Source organism: Agrilus planipennis, unplaced genomic scaffold, assembly GCF_000699045.2.
Source record: "Agrilus planipennis isolate EAB-ADULT unplaced genomic scaffold, Apla_2.0 scaffold142, whole genome shotgun sequence".
In the NCBI taxonomy this organism is placed as follows: domain Eukaryota; kingdom Metazoa; phylum Arthropoda; class Insecta; order Coleoptera; family Buprestidae; genus Agrilus; species Agrilus planipennis.
This window is the reverse complement of record NW_020440123.1, coordinates 513,904-517,180: the sequence shown is the minus strand read 5'-3', so window position 1 is coordinate 517,180 and position 3,277 is coordinate 513,904. Positions and strand designations below refer to the sequence as shown.

Genomic DNA, 3,277 nt, shown 5'->3' with positions numbered 1-3,277 from the left:
TGTAAATGGTTATTTTGAGGAGCTTGACGAATCAGTCTATAGAGATGGCATTAATAGACTGGAACACCGCTATGAGAAATGTATCAGCCTTGGAGGAGATTATGTTGAGAAATAAAAAAAAAAAATTTTTAAAAACCTTGTTTTTCTTGGTCAGGCCGGAAACTTATCAATCCACCCTCGTACATCTGTATACGCATTATTACATGTTATACTTCTTGGCGTAACTGAATAATCATGTACCTATTTATGTAAACTATCTTTTAGATAACATATTTTAAATAATATTGCCACCATAGCTCATGCTAGTTCTGGTCAGCGAACATTCATAATATGGCATGTGTTTGCACACTCCTTTGCGTCCAATTTTGATAAAAATCGCACTTAATCAAATCTTTTTCGAATGTCTCTACAATTTATTAAGCAGCCTGTCATTTTCTTCTTGTGGAACTAAATCGTACAGATAAAGATGGAAAAGAGGGTGGAAGAAATTTTAGGGGATGATCAATTCGAATTTATAAGAAACTGGGGAATGCAGATAAAATAATAAACAAGTACCAGCAATAATAATTTAGTAGGTATTTTATTTTATTATATCGGTAATTTCTATAATTTCATATGCATACAAAGTATTGTAGGCAAACATCCCTTGAATGTTCTCTTGCGAACAATAATAGACCGATTTGGTCACAATGATCACGTTCTGCGAAAGGTCTTCGACGGCAACCATCCTCATTAATTTTATTATCGATGTTCATCAAATGTATCCAAGTCCTTAGCTCGAGGCAGAATCATACCTTGTTGGGTTTTCTCCTTACTGGGTTCTGCCTTGTATTCTTTTGTTGCATGCTGAGTATTGGTGGTGACATTAGAATAAATTTTTGATTTTGTCATAACTGAGAGACAGTTACGTTTTGTCCTGAAGTTCTAATCCGTTAATTCATAGTTAATACCTCATTATTTCTAAATAAAGTATATATATATAGTGCGTTTTAGAAAATACTGCAAATGGCGCAATAAACGCCATCTGTAGCACGATGTTACATTTCAGGATTACGTACGGACCACTTCGAATTATTTTATATATATAGTGTTTTATATCGAGTTTCATTCGCTCCGTTAAAACCAACATTGCTCATTATTACACGGCAAACAAAGATTTTGTCCTTTTGAAGATTTTATAGGCTCGTTTCAACGGTTTCAACTCAACCCTTTCGTTGAAATCCGTCAACCAACAGTTACTTTATCATTGAATTAGTGTTTACATGACTTTTTTAACGGGACTGTGGTTTAGATGTTGTTGAAGATGGTATTGAATGAAAAGCCCGTCGATTTGAAGACATGAACCATTAACCGTAGTGGTTTTGCTAGGTACCCGGTTATTTGGTACTAGGAAAAATCACTATGCGGTGCATCTCTACTATTTTTTCTCAAAGTCTTCAGTAACGTGTTGTATAATTACACGTTGTAATTTTTTAAAAAAGGGCCATTTTTTACGGGGGCTACTTTTCCGAGACTTTTTCGTAGATCCGATTCGCATATTCTTCCATGTCTTCAGAAAAAGTAGACTGAACCTCTCCCATATTCGACTTCTTATTAAAAACCTACTTTATCAGCTGTTTTGATTTGATTTAGTTTGTTTCCCAAAGAATTTTTTCGTAAAAAGCATCTAATGCTCTGCTGCTTGCAGCATGGTCGTCTTGTTTGTTACTGTGCTTTGTACATATTCTTTCATTCCATGCATTTGGATTCATTAATGATTTACATTGAACGGATGACCTCTTTCATAGAAAGTTACTTTATTCCGCCAGATCGATGCGTAATGTTTTAAAATATTACTTTATCTATAAACTTTTCAAAAATTACAGATGTATATTATCAGAACTAATACGATCTGACCGTGTAACATTCACATGAAGTTGCTGTTCTTTATTTTGTCAGATTTAATTGGGACAGGTCGTTCGTTACAGGGCCAACAAACGCTCTTGCAACAAATATTACGAAAAGGTCAAGTGAACACAACAGTCAGCATTACCCATAACATTTAAAAAGAATTAAAATCATTCGATGTATTAACCACGCTACAGAAAGTATTTCAAGGAACATGCTTATAATAATAATATTGCACATTATGACGTATACGCATGTAGTACCTACACATGTAGCTATTTTACAAAGTAGTGATAAAACTACTTCATTAATTTTTTTTTATTGTTTTCCTCTAAAGCAATTGATTTTATCTACCGATATCACGTGTTGGTTTTTCCGAGAATGGGAAAGAACATTTACTTTTTTCATGCTACTTCAGTTTACATTATAAAACGAAATTTCTTTTTAAGTATACCATTAAAAAACCATTTGGGTCGATAAATATTTAACTCATTTATTTTTTTATTTAAACGACTTTTAAACTACAAAAGCTAAGTGGTGTAAAACAACTTGAACCAGCAACATGTTTTTTATTGTTTTATCAGCGAATTTTTTTGTTTAATCGTTATGTTAAACATACAGAGAAGGAATTGTATTGTTAGAAGGTCGACTACTGTGTGTTGATGAATAGGAAGATTAATGGTGTCAACTGCCTGACAGTCAAATATTATCCGAATTATTCAGATTTTGATCGATTTTTTCTTGTAGGTAAAAAAAAGTTGTCAGATTACCATACGTATCAACGGTTGCTGATCTTCAACGAAACGGATACGGTCACGAATTGAAACATTTAAAAAACAAAAATACGAGTCCTACGTAGGCAAGTACAAACCAATGTTACATGCGTGGACACAGCTGCAGTTGTTACCGTAATGTTACTTTTGTTTGTGAAGAAAATTAATTACCACAAAACAATTGCGCATATTTGTATTAATTTTATACCCCACCAGCGACTTCGTTTTATACTATGTAACGATAACACATAACCTAATCATGTCATTAGAAGAAGTCCATTAATTCATCATTAAAATGCACCTTGTTGGTGTATGAACCACGATGCATCCATGCACCACAAAAACGGGCTAAGAGTGTTGGATTTTTTAAAGGAATCAGTGGTACAAAAAAGGTTATGTATTAGGTATACCTCATTTACTTTCTCTAGCGATGTGTCCCTTCCAATGTCTTGGATGCGCGCTCGCAAAATCGTAGGTAGGGAGAAAAAAGCTCATTATACTCTCGACTCTTGTTCATTAAACATACTTTTTCATACAGTACCTGCCAAAAGTTTTGTTCAATCATGAATAGTAGTGCGAGTCGAAAACAAGCGTTAAAGCCTTTAATATGTCTTCAA

General features: G+C 33.7%; 1 protein-coding gene across 2 annotated transcripts in view; it reads right to left on the bottom strand.

Moving 5' to 3' along the window:
* LOC108736806 (RNA-binding protein Musashi homolog 2-like) overlaps positions 1–3,277 on the bottom strand; it is a 248,417-nt gene that overhangs the window by 230,688 nt on the left and 14,452 nt on the right. The gene's annotated exons all lie outside the window — the stretch shown is intronic.